The 27,296-nt window shown below is 48.5% G+C and overlaps 1 protein-coding gene across 2 annotated transcripts in view; it reads right to left on the minus strand.

Moving 5' to 3' along the window:
- Positions 1-27,296, minus strand: part of Chd9 (chromodomain helicase DNA binding protein 9) — a 223,711-nt gene that overhangs the window by 183,825 nt on the left and 12,590 nt on the right. For both annotated transcript variants that reach the window (XM_087596599.1, XM_087596608.1), the window contains exon 2: positions 21,504-21,627. The gene's annotated coding sequence lies outside the window, so the exon portion shown is untranslated. The remainder of the gene's footprint in view (positions 1-21,503; positions 21,628-27,296) is intronic.

Below are 27,296 nucleotides of genomic sequence, written 5' to 3' on the forward strand. Positions count from 1 at the left end.
GTCCATCTTTTTATGATAAGACTATGCACTCTCAGGCTGGAGAGATGGCTCCGGGGTTAAGAGCATGAGCTGCTCCTTCAGAGGACCTGGCTTCAGTTCCCAGGACCCACATGGCAGCTCGCACCTTTCTGTGACTCCAGTTTCCAGGAAATCCAACGCCTTCTGACCGCCTTGGGCGCTGGGTCTACTTGGCACACAGATATCAATGCATGAATGTCCATAAGGTAAAATTTACAATAAAAGAAAACGTCTTCTTAGTTGGTCCAAAACAACAATAAAAAGGACTCACTGTATATTACTAATACTACTGAAATATATATTTAAGGGACTAAAGAAATGGCTCAATGGTTAAAAAAATAATGATCACGGGGTTGGGGATTTAGCTCAGTGGTAGAGCGCTTGCCTAGCAAGCACAAGGCCCTGGCCCTGGGTTTGGTCCTCACACCAGTGACTTTGGCTCCAGGGAATTAAATTACACTTACGCACACGCAGGCACACGCAAATGCACATACACGCACGCACTCGCACACACACGTACATACATGTACACGCGCGCGCACACGCATGCGCACACACGCACGTGCACACACGTGCACACAGACGCACGCGCACACATGCACGCACATGCACACACACACACGCAGGAATGCACGTAACTGAAAGAAGCATTTAAAAATATATAAGTAATGACACACATGTGTAAGCCCAGCAGTGAAGAGCCAGGACAGGAGGATCTTGAGTTCAAGACCAGCTTGTGCCACAAGACGAGACACTGTTTCTAAAATAAATTAAGGAATGGATGAGACTCGAAGTAGAGTGGGGGTGGAGGAAGGTCGAGAAAAGGTCACGGGCTGGACTCTCCTCAGCAACACAGCTTCCAAGAAAGCCCGAGCCAGGCTGCAGCTCTCCAGGGCTTGGCTGGTTTACTGGAGATGAACGGCGGCAGCGGCGGCGGCGGGCCCCCAGCCTTCCTGGGGCAAGACAGCCAATGAGCCTGATTCGCAGCTGGGGGCAAGTGTTTGCCTTGGCAGTTGGCGGCACTGCCGGCCTCCCAGCCTTCCTCAGCAGAGTCGTTATGCAGTTTGCTCGAATGCCCTATGCATTTTAATGAATGAGTCAAGGGACAGACTCAATTTGAAAGAGGAATCACTTCTCTGAGCTGGGTGAAGGGCTCTCGAGGGATGGTCTAGCAGCTTGGATATTACAAGCGAAGGGAAGAGGGGCGCAATCTCCATTTAGCGGAGGAGGGGGGTGTCTGGAGAAAGAAGGTGAAAAGGAAAACAGGGAGGGAGGGAAGGAAGGAGGAAGGAAGAAGAAACCAAGTGAAGGAGAACAACAGGAAGGAGAGCCGAGGGTCAGAAATGACTGGGAGAGCTCAGGAACCCTCCCGAAAGAATGCAGTATGGGTTCCCCAGCTTCTTCACCCCCATACTTATTTGCTCCAAGCATCTGAAGCCTTCCACTAGCCAGCACACAAGGCACAGGAGCTCTAACAGAGGGAAGCAAGACTCCTTGTTTAGAACTGAATCCTGGTCAGGTTAGAAACACTATGGTGGGGTCTGGGGCTAGTGAGAGGCAAAGGAGGTCGTCTTCATTCTCTCTCCTATGACCACACCCCTGGGAAGCAGGAGTTGCTTCATGAAGATCAAGGGTACCAGTTCTCAGACATTCCTACTGGCCAGATGCAGGGGCAGCGTGGGCCAATTAGCATCTCTTGTCAAATTCCCATGACGCTCCCAGGAGGCGGGTCCTGTTACTGTCACATTTTTTAGACATGAGGAACCTGATGTGGAGAGAGTAGCTCGGCCAAGGTCACCCAGGGATTTGAACTCATCCCCGTCTGACTGCAGAGCTCCTGGCAGCTCCGCTCTGTGCTGTCAGCCAACCCCTGGCTGGGGAACGCTGGGGAAGGCCTTTCCCTTCCCAGGCTCCCTTCCAAGAACACTCTGAACCCCCAGGAGGAAGGGGTTGGTGTGAATCCAGAGGCAGTGAACGCCAAGTGGCCTGGGAGTGGATCTGAAACCTGCCCAGCACAGAGCTGTGTGTGAGACCCAGAGAGCCCAGGGGCAGCAAAGAAAGGAAGGAAGCGCAGCCCACTGCGGTCGGCTGGGGTGGCTGGTCTGTTCCCAGGCTGCACACCACAAAACACAGGGCAACAGATGCTCGGCAAATGCCTGTGTGGGAGCGCAACTCGGCCCTTACATGGCAGGAGGGCGGGCAGTGTCCCTGAATTACTCAACAGAGTCATCTCAGCTTTGAACTTTGAGCCAGGCTCTGCAGGAACAGGGCATGGGGGTTGGGACGGGGTGGCACTCACCACCATCAAAAGGAAGTCTGCCGTTCACCTACCCCCCAAGTGGGAGAACACAGACTGGGAAGCAGCCAAGAAACCAGAAAGTGGCTATACACCCACATTCTCCTGAATTTTTACAGCTGGGGAGAAGAGCAACGCACAAGCAGAGCGGTGCTCTGGGACCCTGGGCTTCATGCCTGGAGAAAAGCAAGGCCACCTGCTAGGAACCGAACTGGACACAAAAACAGTCAGTCTATGCCGAGCCTTGTCTGCCTTCCCACCCACCCCGATGCGGGACACATGATCATCCTTGAACTGTCCCCACCTCCTCGGTAGGGAGAGGCTATTCCTATTCCCATTTTAGTAATGGGCAGGAAGATTAACAACATTTTATAGCCGCTGCTCACTGCTTCTGATTCCCACGGTGAAGGGGTTTCCCTAAACACACTTTCCATCTCAACTTCCTATATATGGCCGTGGAATAGTTTCTCTGACTGGAGAACTTGGGGAGCCTCTGGAATGATCTCAGCTCCATCCTTCTCTCAGGTCCATCTAAGAGGCTAATTTTGCACTCCCTTTTCCAAGCTAGGTTAGCAGTCTTCAAGGTGTACTTGGGCTTCCTACCATCCCTTTGTCTTCTGGATGCAGAAGAGGGATGCTGGTTTTCCTGAAAGGTTCTTTGGGGTTTTCAGACATGCTTAGGAGGATGGGCAAACCACCTCCATCTAACCTCCCACCTTCTTCTCCACAGCCTGGCAAAGGATGCTCTTGGCTTCAGGACAATGTTCTCTTGGGAGAAGGCAGAAGGCAACACTGTTTCAGATCTCCTCCTCCCCCTCCTCCTCCCCCCCCTCCTCCTCTTCCCTTCTTCCTCACCCTTCCTCCCCCTCCTCTCCCCTTCTCTCCCTTCCCCCCTCCTCCCCCTTCTCTCCCTTCCCCCTCCTCCCCCTCCTCCTCCCCCTCCTCCTCTTCCCTTCCTCCTCCTCCACCTCCTCCTCCCCTTCCTCTCCACTTCTCTCCCTTCCCCTCCTCCTCCTCCCCTTCCTCTCCCCTTCTCTCCCTTCTCCTCCTCCTCCTCCTCCTCCTCCTCCTCCTCCTCCTCCTCCTCCCCCTCCTCCTCCTCCTCCTCCTTGTTCTTTTGGACAAAGTCTCCTTATAAACTCACAGTCTCCCTGCTTCTTCTGCAAGAGTACACCTAGGCCTACAGGTAAGTGTGCACTACCACACCATGACCTGTTTGCTTGTTTTGTTTGGCAAGCCCCTCCCCCACTCCACAAGGAAAACCAAGTTCCCTACTTGGACTAAAAGGAGCCAGTCATGAGAGGGTGTTTCTGGGGTGACAGTATCCTGCCTATACACCAGTTCTTTCCCTTGCCACCTGTCAGGGCACCAACAATGGGACCTTGACATGACTGACTGTTACCAACCCAGACTGTTTACTCAGGAACACACCCTGGCAACTACCCTACACCCAAAGTCAAGCCTTGTAGATCCCATCAGATCGACAGCGAATTCTGAACCAGCTCTTGCTCTGGGTGACTACTGGCAAAGTCCACACTGGCCTCTGTATGAAAGCTCTGTGCTCTGAGTTCCTCCCTGAAAAGTGGAAAGACAGGGCTGGTTGGTAGCATGGATCAGAGGGTCAGAGTGGTTGGTGATTGTGATGGGTAATTTTCAGTGTCAACTTGCCTGAATAGAGAAATAGTGTGAGGGCATTTCCAGGGGCAATTGGATCACGATGAATGTGTGTAATCAATTGCTAAATCCACTGATGGATTCAAAATTTCAACAGACTTGATAGTCAGTGGGGGAGGGGGAGAGAGATAGAAAGAAAGAGGGAGAGAGAGAGAGAGAGAGAGAGAGAGAGAGAGAGAGAGAGAGAGAGAGAGAGAGAGAGAAGTGGGCCAACAAGTGTGCACCACCATACCGGAGCTTGTTTGCTTGTTCTGTTTGGAATATCCTTCCCCCTCCCACAATACCTTGATGTATCGAGGATATGGAACTGTGGGAAGTGGTACCAGCTTCAGGAAGAGGTTCCAGGGAAGATGCCTTTGAAAGTTATATCTTGGCCTTGGCCCCTTTCTGTCTGCCTGTCGTTCTGTCTGTTTGTCTGTCTGTCTATCTTGTCTGTCTGCCTGCCTTCTGGTCTCTGTGAGGTGAGCAATCTCCTTCACCATGCTACTCAGAACAACAACAATGGAGGCAATGACTATGAACTATAATTTGTGAATAAAATGCTTCCTGGACTAGGGTGGACCTCGGTGGTAACGCTCTTACCTAGCATGTGTGAGGACCTAGGCTCAATCCTCAGTACCACAGGGCATCAACAATTGATACAAGAACCCTCTTCTCAGCTGTTTTTCGCCAGGCATTTGCTATGGCAATGCCAAGTGACTAGCCCCTGGCCGGGCTCCTTGGCATGCCTGTCTATGCCAGCACCAGAGAAGCTGAGAGAGAGAATGAGGACCAGGCCAACTAGGGTGACATGGCTTTGAAACACAAAGGGAAGCGGAAGCGAAACAGTGACAGAGCCAAAGGTGAGAGAGGAGAGGCAGTGTTTCCTGAGGAGGCTACAAGACAGCTCCAGCTTTGCCAGCCGTAGCCATCCACTTGAGCATTCTGATAGCTGTCTTGGTAACAGAGTGCATACAGTAGGCAATGTATAAACAGTAGGAAGGGTGTTTATTTATCTGATTGTTTGGCTCCTGACTCTGCAAGATGAAAAGGCTCTGGGAAAGGGGAAAGGTCTCTGTGCTGTGGTAAGATCACTGGTGGGCAGACGAGCACAGGGGAGATAGGAAAACCTCGTTAAATTCATTTTTTTTTACAAATAAAGTTTTATTGAAACACAGTCACATTCATTTGTTTATTCACTTTTTTTTTTTTTTTGAGATAGAATCTTAGTATGTAGCCCTAACTGGGCTGATGTTTGCTTTGTATATTATCTAGACCAGGCTAGCCTCGAACTCACTGTGTAGACTCAGCTGGTGGCTTTGAACTTACAGAGATCCACCCACTTTGCCTCCTGAGTGCTAAAATTAAAGGTGTCGTTGTGCCTAAGCCCTACTCCTCCATAACCAAGCCACTCCCTTGATAATCCATTAGGAGGGCAGAGCCCTTATCCCCTCTTCAAAGTCCTACCTCTCAAAAGGGTACAGTAGCAACAAAACTTCAACACGTGGGAAATGAGAACCCGTATGTAACTCAGCGGCAGCAAACTTGCCAGTCATGAACGAAGTCCTAAGTTCCATTCCCAGCACCACAAACAAATAAATAATAAATAAAGTAAATGTGAACTTTGGAAGGGACATTTAAATTGTAATACATTCATCACCCCTCAGTCTCTAAGTCCAGGAAGAACAAGTAAACTTAACCAACATACATTAAAGGGGTTTCATTTTTGTTGATCACCAGGAAGGTCATGGGATCCAGTCCTGGTCAATGAGCCATTTTCTAGGTTTCTTGGGAAAGAAGATCCCTTGTATCTGAAAGCTGAAAGGATACGTGTACTAAAACCGATGATGTCACCTTGTTACAGCTGCCCAAGATTAAAATTAGTAGAGAAGAAAATAAAAATAAGAATTTAAGTTCTGATTAAACATCTGAACCCAGAATGCATCCAATGGAAGGTTTGTTTTGTTTTGAATAGAACCTGGGAATCTCAGGGACACTAAGTAATCCACCAAAATGCCTTTCTCTCTCTCTCCCTCCCTCTCTCTCCCTCCCTCACCCCTTCCTTTTTTTCTGGTCTTTCTTCTTAGACAGGGTCTTTCTACATAGTACTGGCTGTCTTGAAACTCACCTTGTAGACTAGGCTAGCCTCTTCTGTCTGTCTCTGCCTCTTGAGTACTGGGATCAAAGGCATGGGCCACCATGCCTGCCTCTATGCCCCTCCTTAAAAATGAGTTCCTGGCTGATACATTTTGCTCAAAGACATTTTGTGTTGAATTTTCTGTCACATGCTACCAAAAGAGTCCTCCTGGTTACCACCTTAATCCTTTATTTTTTTTTTTATTATATTTTTGTGGGGAGTTCAAGAACAATTTTTTTTAGAGTAAAAAGCCCTGAGGGAAGGCCAGCCATGAACCGCAGCGGCTGCTCAGAGGAAGAGGCTGGAAAAGAAAAGGAAAAAGCTCTAAGCCATGGAGGTGAGACACCCGGCAGGCAAGCACATACATGTCGGAAAGAGTAAGGAAGCCCGAAATGCTGGGAGAACCCAATGTGTTAGGAAAAGCGTTCTTTTGGGGAATGCAGGCAGACGTAGTTGAAGTCTGGGGAGAGATTGCAGAGGTTTCTTTTAAATAAGTCTGGGGAGAGATTGCAGAGGCTTCTTTTAAATAAGAAAGGGTTTGGGGGAGGGTAAAGAAGGCTGGAGGCAGTGTGGGGAGGGCCAACTAACACCAAAAGCTACATGGAAGCTTTTGAAAAGGCTTCCTAAAATATATACATATATGAAAAGTATTTAAATAGAGTTACCATATAACGTTTGAGAGAATGCCCCACCTAGACGACTTATGCCACCGGGTCAAACCTTCAGTGCCGGGGACTGGGGTTATGGAGTCATTGGCCCAAAGGGGTTCCATAAACTCCCTTCTAAAACATGGCAGTCTGTTCACGAGGTTATCGGTCACTCTCTGTAATCTGATGGTAAGGCTCTGTTGCTGAAGAAAGACATCATTTATATCAAAGAACACTGGGAACTTGACCTGGTGCCCAATTAGAAGTTTCACTTTCAGTCACTGTGCCAGACAGAGAGAAGAAAGTAGTTGTGAATCTCACCCAGCTACAAACCCCATGTCTCCTGTAACAGCAACTGGCCTGTAAAATGTAGCAATTCCACAGAGACACAAATGCTCTGGTAGGAACCAACCACTTCTGGAATGGATTTAGGTCCACCCCATGTCATGGAACCTCTACCTGACAATGAAGGTGGCCAAAAGCCTGAGAGTAATTAGGTCCCAGGTTCAAGGGGAAAATTTACTACTATTATTCTGTTAAAGAAACAACAGTAAATCAACTCCCAAAGACATACTGTTTTTTTTTGGAGTTTTTGGGGTTTTTTTTTGTTTTTGTTTTTGTTTTTGTTTTCAGAGCTGAGGACCGAACCCAGGGCCTTGCGCTTGCCTACCACTGAGCTAAATCCCCAACATCCGAGGTTTTTGTTTTTTTATTTTTGAGTCAAGATCTCATGTAGCCCATGCTGGCCCAAAGTTACAACCTAGCTGAGGTTAGCCTTAGACTTACGATTTTCTTCCCTCTGCCTTCTAAGTTCTGGAATTACTGGTATGTACCTTCACGTCCAGCTATTGTATAATTCATTCAACAACTGGGAATTAGAGGAACTGAGACACGGAGAAGACCCGTGCTCTCTACGCAGTAGAGATAGGATTCGAATCTGGTCTCCCATCCTCTGGAACCTGAGAAAGAGGCTTGAGTCTCCTTCTTAGCTCAGTCACTCTAGTCAGTGGTAGAAAACTCACTTGGAGAACAGAGCCCTGGTCCCCCTACAGCCACAGAGGAGTGCACAGCTCGGGTATTCTCAGTACCATGTGCCCTTTCTTTGGAAGAGAGACATAAATTGGAGAAGGGTCTCCATCAATCACGGAAGGTTTAGTCTTGATGTCAAGGGCTTGGAGGTTTGCAAATGGCCCAACGCCTTCTGTTCTTTCAGGCACAGACACTTCAGTGTCTGACTGCCAGAGCATCACTTCTTTCTTAGAAGATAATGTCACCTGATAAAATACGAACACTTCTCAGGCCTCTCAGGGCTGCCATCCTGAGTTACTGTGGGTTATGGCAGTCTTGTAGCAAGGAGTTAGGGTATCAGGTACATGGGAGGGACCAGGGGATTTGTCCCCATGTAAGGAGGGAAGGGACAAAAAGGGACATCCAAGAATTGGGGAGACTTCAACTGATTAAGGATGCCGCTCAGCCGTATGACTTTGAAATGGGATAAGACAATAGAATATTAGGGAACTGCTTCAAAGTAACCCAGAAGTTAAGGAAGCGGGCAGAGACACTGACGAAATGGGCGTGTTAATGATCGCTGAAGCTATATTATAGGTGAGCATGTGTGATAGTCTATAATAACTAAATTTTATTTATTTGTGTGTATGTGCATGCATGTGTGTGTGTGTGCATGTGTGTGTGTGCGTGCGTGTGTGTGTGTGTGTGTGTGTGTGTGTGTGTGTGTGTGAGAGTGCGTGAGTGGGTGCGTGTGTGCATGCATGCGTAGATCAGAGGACAACTTTTGGGAGCTGGCTCTCTCTTTCCATTATGTGGGTTCTAGGGATTGAACCCGGGGCTGTCAGGTTTGGTGGCAAGGGCCTTTTACCAGCTGTACCATTTCATTGGCCCTAATAGCCTGTGCAAAATTTAAGATGTACCAAATAATTTAAATTTCATTTTGAGACAGGGTTTCTCTGTGTGATAGCCTTGGCTATCCTGGAACTCTCTTTGTAGACCAGGCTGGCCTCCCACTCATACCCATAGAGATTGCCTTTCTCCATCTTCTGAGTGCTGGGATTAAAAGCTTGAGCCACCATGTCCATCACAGAACAATTTGATTTTTTTTTTTAAAATCTATTTATTTATAAGTTTGAGTGTTCTGTTTGCATGTATCTCTGTGCACCATATGGATGCCAGCAGAGGCCAGACTGGGTATCGATTCCCCCTGAAAATGGAATTGTAGATGGTCGGGAGCCACCATGTGGGTTAGGGATCAAACCTGGGACCTATGGAGGAACAACGAGTGTTCATAACCACTCAGCCATCTGATTTAACTTTTGGAGATGGGGGCCCAGACTGGCCTTAGACTCCTGAGCTCAGTGATGCCTGCCTCGGTCTCCCAAAAAATTGCAACTACAGGCTCAGTCACCATGACCTTCTATGAATACTTTTAATACTATGATTTGGGCTTTATTTATTGTAAAGAGTCTTTCTCACACGTACAAGTACACACCTCACGAGTGATACAGATACACGCAGATGCAGACATACTCTCTTGCCCCCTCCCTCCCTCTCTCCCTCTGTCTCTGTCTCTCTGTCTCTCTCTCTGTCTCTCTGTCTCTGTCTCTGTCTCTCTCTGTCTCTGTCTCTCTGTCTCTGTCTCTCTCTGTCTCTCTCTGTCTCTGTCTTTCTCTCTCTCTGTCTCTGTCTCTGTCTGTCTCTGTCTCTCTGTCTCTGTGTCTGTCTCTCTCTGTCTCTGTCTCTGTCTTTCTCTCACTCGCTCGCTCGCTCGCTCGCTCACTTTAAGGACAGCAAAACTGAAGCTCAGAGAGGCTAGGCCATTGATGTCACACAGAACTGAGTTGAACCTTGGGTTCCCGATTCCAATTACAAGACAAGATGGAGGCAAGAGACAACTGAGGCAGTTTCGGCAGCCTGTGGTTGCTAGGGACCATGTCATTACCCTGGGAGCCCCGTACTATCCACTTCTAAGCCCTGCTCCTAGGCAGCCAGGCCTCCGCTTAATTGGTATGGCACAGACCCCAGTGGGACCCCAGGGAGTCATTGAGTGCACAGTGGAAAGCGCCCAGCCACTGATTTCACGTGCTTCTTGGTAGTTAAGAAAACACAGTCCAGCCCAGCAGGCCCTGGACCCTTTCACGGGCATCTTGAGAGCCGCTGCCTGAACATCTGGGTCTGATAAAGGGAGACCCACGTGGGCTTCCCTGCCCCCTTTCCCATAACTATTTCCGCACAGACCCTTGAAGCTCTGCGCGTGTGGCTGCTCCGTTCTTTCCTTTCCCAAACATATGGATTCCCAGCTCCTATTTCAAACTCCGGCACTGGGCTGCTGTAAACTCCCCAAAGCTCTCAATTTCCTTTTTCCATTGCTCATTCCTTCCCAAAGCGCTTGAAAAAAAGCCCCCTTTTTAGCTCTGTTCCAGCTTCCCTGTTTGTGAAAGGAGGGCAAGGAGAACAGTTGTCAATCACTAGTGTGACTGACAGGAGCTTTCACCTTAATAGTCTGAGAGATGGAGGTGCGTGGGGGTTGGGAGACTCCACCATGGGTTGGGCACTCACTGTGGGGAAAGCCTTGACTCCCCCAAATCATTCATGCTGCGGGAGGCCTGAGGCCCAGCCATCTGCTCCCTTCTGGCTGGCTGAAACTTCCCCTTTGAAAATCGCTAATGAGAGAGGGGTGGAGGGGGGCAGTGCATGGGCTTGGTTCCCAGAAGGTTACTGCTGAAGTGGGTGTGTGCCACTTGGGCAGCTAGGGGCAAGTCCTTGCCTGCTTCTTACCCTGTGGCCTTCTGCTTCTTCATCTAATGGCAACTTTCCTCTTACAGAAGAGAGAGCCAGCTCTCCGTACTACAAGGCCAGACACATCGGCTGTGAGGGGGTGGGGGGGGGTGGAAGACAGGATATACAAGCACCAGGGGCCTTGGGGACAGAAGGTATTCCTCCCAGACAGAGGTCAAGAGGCCTCAGATGCCCTTAGGGATCCAGCAGGCGATATAAATGTTCTGGGGGAAGAGGGAGGGAAGGGATGTAAAAGACAGAGGGTTGCAGAAGGGACTAGAAACAAAGTGCTCTCAGCAAAGGCAGTACATTGGTTGATTTTTGACAACTGGACATAGACATATCTAAGAAGGGAAGCTATGCATGTATGTATCTATCTACCTATCATCTATCGACTTATCTATCAATCTATCATCTATCTGTTTCTCTGTGTAGCCCTGGCTATCCTGGAACTCACTATGTAGACCAGGCAGGCCTCGAACTCAGATCTGACTGTCTCTGCCTCCTGAGTGCTGAGACTAAAGGCATGCACCAACACTGCCCAGCTCTGTCTGTCTGTCTGTCTGTCTGTCTGTCTGTCTGTCTGTCTGTCTCTATCTATCTATCTATCTATCTATCTATCTATCTATCTATCTATCTTTCCATCTATCTACTTTGAGGCTCACTATGTAGCCTTGGCAGGCCTGGAAATCATCCCGTAGACCAGGCTAGCCTCATGTATATTGCTTCTGCCTGCTGAGCCCTGGAACTAAAAAGGTACAACATGGCCAGCCCAGAAGAGGAAATCTTAATAAGTGTGCAGGGCATTTCCTTGATTAATGATTGACTTGGGAGGGTCTAGCTCACTGGAGATGGTGCGATCCCTAGGCAAGCCGTCCTGGATTGGATAAGAAAGCAGACTGAACAAGCCATGGGAAGCAAGCCAGGAAGCGGTGTTCCTCCTGGTCTCTGGTCTTGCCTGTAGGTTCCTGCCTTGAGTTCCTGCCCTGACTTCCTCAGTGATGGAGTGTGACCCACGAGTTGTAAGTTGAAATAAGCTCTTTCCTCCCCAAGTTGTGAGCAAAAGAAACCTAATAAGACAGGCAGCAACTTCTGAGCCAAGAGCTGACTGTTAGGATGTAGGAGTGGGAGCACTATGCTGCCAGACTCCCCATCTCCCCCCAAAGGCAGAGCAGGACCGCACACGACATCTCCCAACTGGGGAACAGATCGGATTGAAAGAGATTCCAAAGGCTGGTATGATGAGCTGAACCAAACTGTACAGCAGTCTGCAGGGTTTCGGGAAGTCCGAGACTACAGGAGAAGAGGCCTAGAGGGAGTCAAATGGAATTCACTGCTGTGATGTGTTGTCTCACCATCCCACGTGCGAAACTCCTGCCGCTGTGATTTTGATCTCATGCTATCTTTGCCACTGGGCGCAAACCAAGGAGACCCCAACTCATCCATATATTCTTCCTCTTTCAAGCCAGTTCAGAATCAGCTGGCTGACCACACTGGAGTTAATTTAAAAAGTCCATAAGATCTGTCTGCACATATAAGGGTCAAGTGACACCTTCTTTCTCCACATCCCAAGAACTGACCAGGAACTGCATATTTAAAGAGAATTTTTTATCTGCTCTGCTTTTGCTCTTTTGACATAAAATCTTGCTATGCAACCCAGGCTGGCCTTAAACTCAAGATCCTACTGCCTCAGCTCCCCAGAGGTCTATGATTATAGGTGTGTTCCACTGCAATAGGACTCAGGCCATTTTTAAAAAGAAAAAGAATGTGTTTCAAGAAATAATGGCTTCCCATACCTGAGAGGATAAATAGGGAAACCAAGGCAAAGAGTTTGAGAAATCATAAAGTGTTAGCTTCTTCCTCTTCTTGCCCTTCTCCTTCCCCCTCTGCCTCCTCCTCCTCTTCCCCTCCTCCTCTTTCCCTCCTTTCCCCCTCCCCCTCCTCCTCCTCTCCCCCCTCCTCTTCTTCTTCCCCTCCCTTCCCCTCTCCCCTTCCCCCTCCTCTTCCCCTCCTTTCCCCCTCCCCCTCCTCCTCTTCTCCCCCCTTCCTCCTTTCCCCTTCCTTCACCTCCTCTCCTCCCTCCTCCCCCTCCTCTCCTCCTCTTTAAAGGTATTTAGGATCAAAGTTTGGCCTTCATATATGCTAGCTATACTTCTGGCCCCAATATTCAGTTTTTAAAAATTCAGTTGTTTTCCTGAACCATACATCATAAAAAGTACATAAAAAGGTACAAGGTGTCACCAAGTCCCTCTGGCTGGCTTGGAACTGAGAAGACTGATCTTTTTTTTTTTTTTTTTTTTTTTTTTTTTTTTTTTTTTTTGATACAGACACCCCCTGTCACCAGGCTGGGGAGCCCCTTAGCACAATTGTAGAAGACTGATCTTAAACTCTCAGAGAACCTCCTGTCTTCCCTTCTGAAGGCTTCTATGCTGTGTGTGTGCCACCCAGCTAGAATAAGTTTTCTTTGTTTTTTCCATGTTTTTTTTTTTTTACAATAGTATGATGTTGGAATATAAAATGCAGAACAGGAAGGGGGACTATGAATGAACACAAGTATGAGGTGCAGTGGAATACTGTGGCAGTGCACACAGTAGGAGGTGCAGTGGAATACTGTGGCAGTGATACAGTAGAAGGTGCAGTGGTATACTGTGGCAGTGCACACACACAGTAGGAGGTGCAGTGGTATGCTGTGGCAGTGCACACAGTAGGAGGTGCAGTGGTATGCTGTGGCAGTGCACACAGTATGAAGGTACAGTGGCATACTGTGGTGGTGCACACGGTAGGAGGTACAATGGAATACCCCGGTGGTACAAACAGTAGGAGGTACAATGGTATACTATGGCAGTACACACAGTAGGAGTTACACTAGAATACTGTGGTGGTGCACACAGTAGGAGGTACATTGGAATACTGTGGTGGCTCATACAGTATGCGGTGCAGTGGTATACTGTGGCAGTGCACACAGTATGAGGTACAGTGGTATACTGTGGTGGTGCACACAGTAGGAGGTACAGTGGTATGCTGTGGTGGTGCACACAGTAGGAGGTACAGTGGTATGCTGTGGCAGTGCACACGGTGGTAGGACAGGTGGCTCCTCAGACATGGCTGGCCTGAGTTCTATAATGAGTTCCTTGCAGCCTAGGTTTCATAGGGAGACGCTAACTTTAAATAAAGAAGGTATCAGTTTGGGTAGGCTAGTGCATGCCTTTGAACCCAGCACTGGGGAGGCAGAAACAGGCAGAGGCAGAATTCTGAGGTCTGGAAGGATGAAGCAAAACCAGGAAAGGAGGCCAGGGTGACCTATTTCTTTATTGGCATCACTAACTTCTGTTTGGCTGCCAGATAGGTTGTTCTAGCTTCGCCAATCTCTGTAGAGTAAGGAATGAGAAAGATGAGTGGGAGATGACAAGGGGTGAAATCTCGGAGTAAGGGAGCGTGTGTTGTGCAAGTGTCTGCCTTCAGCAGGGAGCACAAAGGCATGTCTGGGTGTGTGCACGCATGTGCTGCAGTCCTGGTCTGTGTGCAGGCATGTCTGGGTGTGTGCACGCAGGTGTCCTGGTTTGTGTGCAGGCCACTTTGGTACAAGTGCTGGTTCTCATGCTTCAACAAATGCCACCTCTGTGACTCTAGCCTCTCACTGTCCATCTCCCACCTCAATGCTATATTCATTTACAATATGTTTGAGGGGCACTTTTTATTACCCGGCACTGTGATCTACACTGGAACTGGCAGCAACAGTGTAGCTAGTTCAGTGGTACCTTTCCCTAGCATGCACAAGGCCTGGGTTAGATCCTTAGCAATGCCAAAATCAGAAAGGTAGGCCTGATGGTCTACAAATATAATTTCGGCTACTTGAGAGGCTAAGATAAGAGGATCACAAGTGTGTGGCCAGCCTGGACAACTTAGTGAGACCCTGTCTCAAAATAAGAAAAGTAAAAAGAAGGGCTGTGGACACAGGTAGACTGCCAGCCTAGCATAGGCAAGGCCTTAGGCTTAATCTTCAATACAGTGGAAGTGGAGGGGGGATATAAGCTTGTCCTTGGGGGCCCACAGTTTAAAAAGAAGGCTGACAAGAGACCAGCACAGCCATTCAGCAGAGTAAGCACTCTGAAAAAGGAAGTAGAGAGGACCCAAGGGAAGCTGGGTCTGAAAGCCAGTAGCGGGGAACTGAGATTATATCCTAGAGAGAGTCGCCCTAGCTGACGTGTGAAAAATAAACTGGGACCAGACAGGTAAGAGGAAGAAGAGACTGTCGGGTAGGGGAGACATTGCCAACAAAGGCCTGGAGATTGGGGTCCTCCAGGACTTGGGGAAAATCTATTGCTTTAGCGAAGGCAAGTTCTACCTGGGAGGGATTTGGGGTAGTTCTGGGCCAAGGTATAGAGCCAGCACGGTAGTGGCCATCAGCCAAGCCCGAGAATATTCTCAAATTAAAAAACACTTAGCTAAAAGCATTTTTTAAAAAATCTCTCCTGGCAGGATGGTGGTAGCACACACCTTTGATTCCAACACTTGGGCGGCAGAGACATGTGGATCTCTGAGTTGGAGGCCAGCCTGGTCTACAGAGTGAATTCCAGGACAGCCAGGGCTACACAGAGAAACTTCGTGTTGAAACCCTGACTCCTCAAGAAAAAAAAAATCTCTCCTGAGTCAGCCATGGGAGGTCACAGCTGTCATGCCTGCCATGCAGGAGGGAAGGGCAGGATTGTGAGATCTGCCCCAGAGAAACACACACACACACACACACACACACACACACACACACACACACACACTCTCTCTCTCTCTCTCTCTCTCTCTCTCTCATCATAGAAGCATGGCGTGAAAGACTTCTGATCCCAGCACTTGGGAAACAGAGGCAGGAGACTCAAGAGTTCAAGGTTGCTCCTGGTCCTCAGTAGGGTCAAGGCCAGCCGAAGGTGCAGGAGACCTTGATGCAACCAAACGAAAGATCAAAAGCAGAGTCTAAGACAAACTGTTCCCATTTACAAAGGACAGTCAGGGCGATTTATTCTACTACTGAACCCGCCAGCACACAGAGATGAGGTTGGCCCTCAACTCCTGGATCCCCGGCCTTCACTCCCTGAGGATTATCGACATAGATCCTGAGCCATATGCCACACCCACTTTGCACTATTATTGAGACACGGTCTCAGTGTGCCCAAGCTGGCCTCCATCTGGCAAATTAGCAGATGACCTTGAACTACTCACCCACTGGCTAAGATTATAGGCATACATCCCCGTGCCCGGTTATAAATTTTATTATAGAGGAAACTGGGGTCTAAGGAAGAAAAGTACCCAGGGCTATTGGGTGTTTCATGCATGCACTCACTGACACAGCTACCTGTCTGGACTGGCTTGAACTAGGTGCTGTGGTTTTAGCAGGGAGGAAAGCAAATTTCCTACTCAACCTTCTTCCACCAATTGAAATTCTGATTCCAGTTCCAGAGCCCTTCCCAGTACCCAGAACCCAGGTTGGATTTGTCATTTCCAGGGGCCTGGGTGCCTTGGTACCTCCTTCACCTACCGTCTCTGGGAGGACGGTCCAAAGAGCACAGTAATTGTTATGCAAATGCAATGCCAAGAGGAGGTGCAGAACCAGACCTTACAGGACTCTGCAACACAGCCATTCCATTCCGCGTGCAGGGACCGAGTTTGCTTCCCCCTGGATGGCGGACTTCTCTGTTCACTTTTACACTCTACCTCTGCCTAGTCTCCTTCCAGGCACCAATGCGTAGAAGTAGAAATGAGATAGTGGTTGTTTCAAAGGCAAATGAGGAAGGGGAAAGGGGAAGGAGAGAGCAGAGAATAAACTATAGAAAGACACTGAACCAACTTTACCTTCCACACAACCCTGCTTCGAGCCAGCCCTTGCCAAGGTCAGGGATGCCTGGCAAACCCCACCCAGACAGATATCCCGGAAAGCTGCCTGGGAGTGGCTGATGCATGTCCCCAGAGTCTGGGCAATGTTATGTCCTGGGCAACTACAAGTCACACAGGATGAAAGCTATGACTGAATGTCTGGGGCAGGGTGGGAGGCCTTGCCAGAAGGTGGGGGTGGGGGGTGGAGCGGGAGCAAGGGAGGAGGGGCAGAGCCCTGGCTGGTTTTGCACAGACAAATCTCTTCATTTTTCCAGACTGGAAAAAGCTGTTTGGGCCGTGCACATTTGCAGAGAGTCACGGTCTTTACTACGCTTCCTGGCTCCGCGGAGCGTTTTGCCATTCAGTCAAACCCGGCTTGTATATCTCATGAGGAGAGCTGAAGAAGCTGTGGAGTCTCTTCTCCCCCACCCCATGTTGTGCTCAAAAGCACAGCACAAGTGACTTAAAAAGCCTCACCTCTTCACTTGGACAACAGGGGTGGAGGGTGGCATGGTATAGAGACAAAGACCCAAGTTTAGACAAACATTGTTTCTGGGTTGGAAGTGCGCTCACATTATTTTCCCCACGCATGCACGGTTATGTGCCCAAGCCTCTTTTCCTTTTTTTTTTTTTTTTTTTTTTCCAAAACAAACCGAAATGCTATACCAATAACCAATCCCAGCATTTCACACGTCTCTTCCTTATCTACACTGTCAGGAGCACAGGTAAGGCCAGAAATGAATCAGTTAATTTTTAAATGCCCCGCCCTCCCATGTTTCTACCTAGAGAACCCTCATCTAATAGCAGACGTGAGTACGTGCATTTCCCATGCCAACCAGTTCTTCAGCACCAGCTGGTGCCTGCAGTGCAATTCAGTTCTGACTGTGACTACCTAGAGTTGGCATTGGAGCCCACAGGTTGAAGGTTCCGGTCCCAAAGACCATCTGTACTTCAAAAGCACCACATACCAGAAAGAATCGTGACCCTGGTTAAGTCCACAGAAAATACTGTCTCAAGGAAACAGAGAGGGCTGGGGAGTTGGTTCCAGCAGTTAAGAGCACTTCTTGTTCCTGCAGGGACCTGAGTTCGCTCCCCAGAACCTACGCAGGGGCTTGCAACCACCTGTAACTCTGGTCCCACGGGATTCAAGGCACCCTTCTTGGGCACCCAATTCACACATGATAGGCAGACAAGCACACAGCCAAAACACTCGTACACATGAAATATTAAATCTAATTATTTCTAAAAGAAAGATAAGTGGACGCACTCCACGTGAGCATCTAGAGATGAAGAGGTAAACGAATTATACATCGCCCGTCTAATGTGGAGTAAGGCTGGTGTGGTTTGCAGACCTGTAATCCCAGCACTTGGGAAGCAGAGATGGGATCCGTGCAAGTTTGAGGCGAGCCTGGTTTATGTAGCAATCCTGACTCTAAATAAATAAATATCAAAATGTGATACTGTTCAGCATTCAAAAGACAGAGGCTTCGAACGATGGTTAGGGGAAGCACAATGTTTAGGTGGTGGCACATGGCTTTAATCCCGGTACTCGGCTGAGACAGAGGCAGGCTGATCTCGTTAAGTTTGAGGCTAGCCTGTCAACATAGTGAGTTTCAGGACAGCCAGGGCTACACCAAAAAAAAACAAACAAAACAAAAACAAAAACAAACAAATAAAAAAAAGCTATCTTTTAGCAAAGAACAAATTTGATTCATTCATGTTTATGATTAAACCTTTTTTTTTTCTCGAGGATCGGGCTATGCCCACCTTAACTGTGAAAGGTTCTGTACTGCCTGTTCCAGGAAACGACAATCATGTCTTTGTTTCAAAAAGGCCATTATGGGGGTTGGGGATTTAGCTCAGTGGTAGAGCGCTTGCCTGGCAAACGCAAGGCCCTGGGTTCGGTCCCCAGCTCCGAAAAAAAGAAAAAAAAAAAAAAAAAAAGGCCATTATGATCATCTTGAAACCCTACCTTTGTTTGGAAAGGTTGTTATGACTACCTGTTGTTATGACCACGTGTTAAGACCACCTTATGTTCGGCTTCTGTAACTCCGCCTATTCGCCCGCCTATTCGCCTGCCAAATCCCCCAATCAGAAAGCCCCTTCTGAACTATAAAAACTTTGTCTTCCCCCACATCCAATGCTGACCCCTCGCTTTCTAAAATTTTTTATTTATTCACGTATTTTATGTATATGAGTGTTCTGTCTTCATGCCCATCAGACGGGGAAATTAGATCCCATTACAGATGGCTGTGAGCCACCACGCGGTTACTGGGAATTAAACGTAGGACCTCTGGAAAAGCGTTCAAGTGCTTTTAGATGCTGAGCCGCCTTTCCAGCCTCCCAAAAGCTGACTGCTTGAACCCCACCTTAGGGGGTCGCAGCCCATGTACATGAATTAAAAAGCTTGCTTTAATTAGTATGGCTATGATAATTTGGGTTGGTGGTTTTTCTCCTTGAATTTTTGGGATTAACACCTATCTCAAAAACAAAAACAAACAAACAAACAAACAAAAACAAAACACAAAATTCCAGTGGATTCCCACAAACTCTTTGTGGTGGTTTGAATAGGAATGGCCCCCATAGACTCATGTGTATCAATGGTTGGCCATGGTGAGTGGCACTATTAGGAGGTGTGGTCTTGTTGGAGAAAGTGTGTCCCTGGGGGTGGGCTTTGAGGTCTCATATGCTCAAGCCACACCCGGTGTGGCTCATGGTTCCCTTCTGCCTGTCAATCAAGTTATAGAACTCTCAGCTACCTGTCCAGCACCGTGTCTGCCCACATGCCCCCATGCTTCCTGCCATGACGATAATGGACTAAACCTCTGAACTGTAAGCCAGCCCCAATTAAATGCTTTCCTTTAAGAGCTGTCGTGATCATGGTGTCTCTTCATAGCAATAGAAACTCTCTAAGACACCCTTCAGGTTGGCTGAACAGCCTCCAGGAACACAGGGAACCACTCTTCTTGTATTTGCCAATTTTTTTATAAAGGATACAAATCCGCAATAGCAGGGGAGAGACGTAGCACCAGGCAGGTGAGGCGAGGCAGGGAGCAGAGCCTTGCCTTCCTCTGGGCCAGCCAACTGCCCAGTGCTTTGTCAGCTCACCCCATGCTCTCTAACTCTCTTAGGCTGCCAGTGCTCCTCCAGCCTTCCCAGAGAGAGGTGGACAAGTGCTCCAGAAAGCTCCAAGCCTCCAATCACTCCATTCTTAAGTGACTGACCAGGCAAGGGACTAGGGAGGGGCCTCACCTTAGGTATATTAGCATAACGAGTGGAGGGCTCATTAGAATAATAAATGCCAATCATTCAGGAAACCCCAAGGCTTTAAGTACTCTAGTATTAGGGACCAAGGCAAAGGTCAGATGCCCATCTTATGACTGCAGTCCCAGATGCCAGGAGAGGATATCATCTGAGAAACATTTTATGCCAAGACATGAATGAAATACAAAAAGAAATTAACGAACGCTTACTCCGTGTACTGAATGGTGGGGAGGGACACAGTTCACCGCCAACTTTCTTTTCTCAGTACTAGAGAGAGAACTCAGGGTCTCACCCACGCCAGGTGAGCGCTCCCTAGTCTGCACCTGTTTGTTTGTTTGCTTTTAACTAAAAAAAAGTTGATGCATTTGTTTTACTTTGTGTGTATCTTTGTATTGCATGCATGTATGCGTGCACACCACACGACAGGGGTTAGAAGATGTCCTCCCACTCCCCTGGAACTGGAGAAAATGAGGGCGGTGAAGAGCACCACATGGGTGCTGGAAACTGAACCTAGATCATTCCCAAGAGTAACAAGTGACCCTAACCACTGGGCCATCTCTCAGGTGCCCCATTCCTTTTTCTTATTTGTTTGTTTGTTTGTTTGTTTATAGTCTGGCACGATGGTGTACACCTCTAATCCCAGCACCTGGGAGGCTGACGCAGTGGTTTGAGCCCAATCTGGTCTACATATAGTGAATTTTGGAGCTGTGTAGAGAGGCCTTGTCTCAAAAACAAACAAAAAAAGTATTTACTGTATATATATATATGTCTCTGTGTGTGTGTGTGTGTGTGTGTGTGCACATGCATGGGGGGGTTACTTGTCATGGTTCATATGCAGAGGTGAGAGGACTTTTGGGGACCACACCTTACGTTGGTTAAGCAGGTGACCCAGCAGGGAAAGGCACTTACTGCTAAGCATGACAACGCCAGTCAGGTCCCCACATGGCAGAAGGAAAGAACCAGCTCCTGACCTCCTGAATTGTCCCCTGACCTCCCCCTGCACCATGTCACTTGAGTATGGGCTGCAGGACGAACAATGGTAATAAGAACATGTTAGACACTTTAAGGATGGGCCTGAGGAAAAGGCTTTCCCAGGCCCATCATGCCACACTTCAAGGTGCTGAGAGCTTAGTGCAAGCCAGAGAGCTCAAATCTACCCAATACAAGGACCGGAGCATTTAGCTAATCTCACTTAAACAACCTAGAAAGCATGCTGGGGTAGGAGGGTGCTCTCATTTCAGAGATGAGATACAAGAATGTTTCCAGGCGACCTCTGGCCTCTCCAGGGGATTCTTCCTGGTAACCAGGTACCCCGTGCGCACTGCAGGTTAGCACCATCTGAACACTGTCACAAAAGCCCTCACCCTGATCCCGACTGGCCAAGCACAAAGCCATCCTCCGCCATAGGAAAACTGAAAGTACTCAGGAGGTTGTGGTAAACAGATGTCTGTGAGTTCGAGGCCAGCCTGCTCTACATACCAGGACAACTGGGGCTGTCTCGAAAAACAACCAACAAGGAAGTAAAAGCCAGCCACGGTGGCTCGTCACTCAGGAAACCAGGTGGGAGAAATGGCACAGATCTGAGGCCAACCCAGTCCATGTAATGGGCTCTAGGTCAGCCAAAAAGACAGCCAAGAAAGAGAGCAAGCAGGAGACCAGGAAGGAGAGAGACATCTTAGCTTTCCCTCTGAAGTAGAAAGGCAGGGATGGGAACCGGGCTTTGGTTACCATGGAAATGGGAATGGGAGCTGGCTGGGGCTGGCAGTAGCTGTGGCGGCTTGGGAGCCGGCCCTGTGGCAGAGGGGGCTTCCAGCTGGGGGGAAGACAGCAGGCTTACCTGAGAGGAAGAGGTAGGAAAGGAGACAGACACTGCCTCAGACTCTGGAGCCCATGAATTCTGCAGTCATCAGGAGTGCCACAGAACAGGCTGTGTGTCTGTGCTGTGTAAGTGTTCCACAGGCCTGAAAACAAGAAGCAAAATAAACCCAAGGCTTGGAAAAGAACTGAAAGCGTGTCTGTTGTCACTGAGCCGCAGACTGGAGACACAAGAGGATACCTCCCAGACACAGGCTCTGGAAGCACTCTGTCCCTGACTCTGTCCCCAGCACAGTCATTAAACAGGGTAGGGAACAGGGGAGGGAACTGGTTTTGCTCCTTCCTCTGTTCTCTGATGCACAGTTCCTGTGGCAGGTAGGAGGTCTGTGATGCTGGAGCTCTAGGGGCTTCCAGAGGACTTCCAGGCTCTGACTGTTCTCCGGGGCATGTGCTGGAGAGAGAGCCTGGTTAGGCCTACAGCAGTAATGGGCCTCGGCAGTCCCTTTGCTGGGTCTACCTGAAGCTATCTACCCTAACCCAGGAAGAGAAATTCCCTAGCTATTTCTTAATCAGAGCAGGGTGGGTGGCCAGGAGAACCTCAGGTTATAAATGAACTAGAGCTTGGGTTTTTTTTTTTTTTTTTTTTTTGCCTTTTTTCAGAGATAGGGAAGGGGCTACTGAGAGGGCTTAGCAGATAAAGGTACTTGCTGCCTAGCCTAAGGACCTGAGTTCAATCCCCCAGACCCATGTGATGGAAGGAGAGAATAGACTCCCACAGGTGCGTCTCTGGTCTCCACACTCCACCACACACCACACATCACACCACACACACACACACACACACACACACAGACAGACACATACACATACACACACACATACACACACACCCCTCTCTCTCCTACACATACCATACATCACACCACACACACACACACACACACACCTCCCTTCCACACACAAATGAATAAATGTATTTAAAAAGAGAACATGAGAGAGTAGCTGGGTGGCTGGAGGTATGACTACGTGGAAGCCTAGCATTTCTTTTTTTTTTTTTTTTTAACCTTTATTAACTTGAGTATTTCTTATCTACATTTCGATTGTTATTCCCTTTCCCGGTTTCCAGGTCAACATCCCCCAACCCCTCCCCCCCACTTCTATATTGGTGTCCCCCTCCCCATCCTCCCCCCATTGCCGCCCTCCCCTCAACAATCACGTTCACTGGGGGTTCAGTCTTGGCAGGACCAAGGGCTTCACCTTCCACTGGTGCCCCTACAAGGCGATTCATTCTACGTATGCGGTTGGAGCCCAGGGTCAGTCCATGTATAGTCTTTGGGTAGTGGCTTAGTCCCTGGAAGCTCTGGTTGGTTGGCATTGTTGTTCATATGGGGTCTCGAGCCCCTAAGCCTAGCATTTCTAAGTACCAGGATTCCATTCCCAGCACTGAAGAGGAGAGTAAAAGAAAAAGAGAAAGGGCAGTGGGGGGAGAATGAGAGAGAATATGAATAAAAATTGATTTACTCTGTAGGTAGGCTGCTCTTAAACTCAAAAGTTTAAGAGCTGGGAAATATACATAATCCACTTAACACAGTTTTCCTCCCTCCCTCTCTCTCTCCCTCCCTCTTCCTCCTCTCTCTGGAGTTTTATTCAGCAGGTCTCTGAGTCTAGAAGAAGCTGTTGGCTTCTTGGCGTAAGGCAAAGCTTACACTTACAGCACGAGTGAGGCAAAGGGAACTTGACCTTGGAGTCCTGAACCTGCTTGAGGGCCGGCCAGCCAGCAGCATTTGCCTGCTGCAATCTCTTTTTTTTTTTTTTTTTTTTTCGGAGCTGGGGACCGAACCCAGGGCCTTGCGCTTCCTAGGTACGTGCTCTACCACTGAGCTAAATCCCCAGCCCCATGCAATCTCTTCTGCCTTCATGATCTGGGTAGAACGCACACTGTGCCGGGCACCCATGTCTTGGTAGCACAGTGTGACTGTGCCAGCTATGGTTGGTCCGGTACTCACTGTAACTGCTGTGTGTGCCACAGTGGGAGCCCTAGTGCAGCCAGGTACAGAAGTTCTACACACGCAGCAGCTGCTTCCCAAACACCAGCCCACAGTTCCCTGTCTCCACTACCTCCCCGGTGACTTTATCTTCTTCAGCTGGGACGAGAAACACCAGAAGAGGGAGTTGGTTAACACACAGTCGAGTGCAAAGATGTGTGGTCGGTTCAATGGTGGAGTGCGGCATTTCGGAGTGGGCAAACAGTACCCCATCACCTTGTACTCCTGAGGTATGCCCAAGGCCTCCATGGTGCTCTGTCCACGTTCGCTGCCACCCACTGGGTCCACAAAAGGAAGCGACCCAGTTTTTCAAAGTGAGTGATAGAGCATGACACCTTGCATCCTGCTCTTAGTCTCTGTATGCATATAGACACACACACACATACACACACACACACACACACACACACACACACGCACACACATGCACACCTTCACTGTGGGATACTTTTTACCACCAGAAAACTCATAGCTGTACACCGATATAATTAATGGAAGTGGCACAGTCTTTGCCTTGCCAAAGCTCACCACAGGTGCCAAGCCCACAGGCTTCTACCAGGAGGTCAGTGTTGGCACGAGGAGAGAGAGAGATGAGAAGAGAGCCTTGCCCAGAGGCAGGCCTGCAGCCCTGGCTGGCTGTCACAGGGTCTGAGGCAGGAGTGTGTCTGTGACTCTGGCTGTTCTAAGGAGGAGAGGGGATGGGGACATGGCTTGGCTCTGGAGCGGTGTCACAGCAGAAGTGGTGGTCCTGCTGGGTTGGAGGGGATGAGGAATCATGGGACCTGGGGGCGGGCACACTGAGAAGGAAGGCACTTTGTCAGAAGGGTGTGATGAGAGGCAGAAGAAGGTGGGTGAGGATCCTGGATGGAAGGAAAAGGAGCTGACCAGAGAGGCAATGAGTCTTGCTACCTTAGAAGGGAATCTAGAAGGAACCGCAGGCCTGAGTAACACGGGTGAGGAGAGATGCCTATATGGGCCATGCTTAGGTGCAAAGCACCCATGGAGCCTCAGTGGCAGGTGGTGATATCGGTTGCGTTCTTTAGTAGAGAAAAGTGAGGCTCAGGAGATTAAGCAACCTGCCAGCCAGCGAGGGGTGGACCTGGGAAAAGAACCAGCCCTACAGGGGTCTTGAACATCAATCCATTTTAAGAAACCTTTCCAAGGGCAGAGTTGGGACGTGTAGCTCAGTGGTTAGAGCGCTTGCCCATCATGCATGAGACCTGGGTTTAGTCCCCAGAATCACAACAGACAAGGCAGTACTTGGTCTTGGGGTTAGATAGGATGCGTGTTGAAGCCCTGTACCAATCACCATTCAGACAAAAATATATTAATACTAGTTTGTAATAAATATACCACACATGATGTCACTGTTGGGTAATTGTACGATAATTGTACCATAGTAATGTAAGATATTGAAACAGGAATGCTGGACTATTGTATCAATTCTGTAAGTTTTAATTATTTTTTTAAAAAATACATCCATTGTGGGCCTGAGAGCTGGCCTCCTGAGTAAAGGAGAAAGGAGCTTGCTGCCAACCCTGGAGATCTGAGCTCCGTACTTGGGACCCACATGGTGGAAGAGAGGAGAGAATCAGCTCCACAAAGGTGTCTTCTGGTGGCTCAGTGGTTAGGGGCTCTTACTGCTCCCAGAACCAACATGGGTGGCTCATAACCAGTTCCAAGGGGTCAGATGTCCTCTCCTAGCTTGTGGACTCCTGCACAAATGTAGTGCAGATACACTCATATAGGCACATGTGGGTTAGTCTCTTTCTTACATGCACACATATAAACATACACACATACACACACATACATGCACATGCACAAACACACATACACCACACATATATACACATACACACACTCACACACACATACACACATCACACAGACACACACATACACACACATACATACACATTCACCCACACACACATTCGCACACATACCACACATATACGCACACATACACATACACATACACACACACCACACACATACACACATTCACACACACATTCGCACACACATTCGCACACACATTCGCACGCGCGCACACACACACACACACACACACACACACACAAAATCAATCAATCAAGGTAAATAAGGGGCTGGAGAGATGGGGCTGGAGAGATGGCTCAGTGACTAAGAGCACTGACTACTCTTCCAAGGTCCTGAGTTCAATTCCCAGCAACCACATGGTGGCTCACAACCATCTGTAATGAGATCTGATGACCTCTTCTGGTGTGTCTGAAGACAGCGACAGTGTGCTCATATAAATAAAATTAATAAATCTAAAAACACCTTTAATCCCAGCACATAACAGGCAGGCAGATCTCTGTGAGTCTGAGGCCAGCACAGTCCACACAGTTAGTTCCAGGACAGCCAAAGCCAAATGTCTCCAAAACAGGCAATAGAGCTGTGTGTGTGTGTGTGTGTGTGTGTGTGTGTGTGTGTGTGTGTGTGTGTGTCTGTGTGTCTGTGTGTGTGTGTCTGTATGTGTGTATATCTGTGTGTGTGTCTGTGTGTGTGTGTGCGTGTGTGTCTGTGTGTATATCTCTGTGTGTGTGTGTGTGTGTGTGTGTGTGCTCTATTTAAAAATGAGCAAATTTGGAGCTGAGGAGATGGTTCAGTGGTTAAGAGCACTTGCTACTCCTGGGGGACCAGAGTTTGGCTCCCATATCAGGACATTTTCAACTGTTTGTAACTCCAGCTTCAAGAGATCTGACACTTCTGTCCTCAGACCTACACTCACATACACACATCCACAGGCAGACACAGATACACCTATAATTAAAAACAAAAATTGATCTTCAAAACAAACAAACAAACAAACAAAAAGAAAATTCTCAAGTCCATCTTCAGAAGCTACCCCATATGTATCTACACAGGTTCAGTGGAGCTGGGCTGAAGCTTGTTCCCATCTTGCCTGCTGACTGGCAGAGGGACCACAGACACACCAAATATGTGTACACACACACACACACACACACACACACACACACATGGCTGGGAACAATGCCTCTTCTATCAGGGTGAGAACCAAGCTTCCCTTGTTAGACTGGACCTTCCCTTTAGGCCAAGGGGCCACCTTCCTTCTCAGGGGGGCTCAAAGAGGCTCAGAAACTCCACACACTCAGGATCTCCACATGCCTTTTCTTTTGGGTCAGTCAGAGAGCCAACATGAATGAGAAGAAGAGCTGTGGTAGCATGTGCTTTTTATACAGTACTAGGGATGGAAGGCAGGACCTCAGGCATGCTAGGAACATGCTCTTACAGGGTTCTGCATCTCCTGAACACCTTCTAAGGTTCTCCAAAGGTCCGTTTGTCTCAAAATAATAGGAATTTAAATTCTTTGCTATTTATGTATTTTAGTTTTTTCCTTTTGAAGCAAGGTCTTGCCTTGTATCTGAACAGACTGGCCTTGAAGTCAAGATCCGCTGGCCTCAGCACCCTGAAGGCCGGGAATATAAGAACAGACCATCATGTACGGCTAAGAATGCTCGCTAGCTCTTTGGTAAGTCAAAGACAACAGCAGCCAACTTAGGAAGTATGAGGCCTGAGTTTCCATCCTTAGCGCTCAAAACAACCAAAAACAAACAAGAACCCGGCAGCCGTCCTCATCATACTGGTCAAAGCTGAATGACAGCCATTAACAGCTTAGAACTGTCACGTGACAGCCAGCAAGCTGGCTTTGTAAAGGCACTCGCCACACAGCCTACAGTACATCACAGCAGAAGAAACGAGAAAGACCGTGTATCAGCAAG

Source organism: Rattus norvegicus, chromosome 19, assembly GCF_021556685.1.
Source record: "Rattus norvegicus strain SHRSP/BbbUtx chromosome 19, alternate assembly SHRSP_T2T, whole genome shotgun sequence".
NCBI classification, from domain to species: Eukaryota; Metazoa; Chordata; class Mammalia; order Rodentia; family Muridae; genus Rattus; species Rattus norvegicus.